Genomic DNA, 247 nt, shown 5'->3' with positions numbered 1-247 from the left:
GTTCCTCATTGGGGAACTCATTGGAGGCCAGTGGACGTCCATTGAGGTCTTCCTCAGTGGCGTTCACTGCCTCTTCCTCCTCTCTAAATTCGACCATGTTGATGGCTTTGCACTCTCCTTTTGGATTTTCTTCTGTTTTGCTTGGAAGAGTACTAGGAGGGAGTTAAGTAATTTCCTTGCTCAGCTGACCCACTTGTGCCTCCAAATTTCTAATGGAGGACCTTGTTTCAGTCATGAAACTTTGAGT

This window comes from Arachis duranensis, chromosome 9 (assembly GCF_000817695.3).
Source record: "Arachis duranensis cultivar V14167 chromosome 9, aradu.V14167.gnm2.J7QH, whole genome shotgun sequence".
Lineage (NCBI taxonomy): Eukaryota > Viridiplantae > Streptophyta > Magnoliopsida > Fabales > Fabaceae > Arachis > Arachis duranensis.
Note: the sequence above shows the minus strand (reverse complement) of the source record.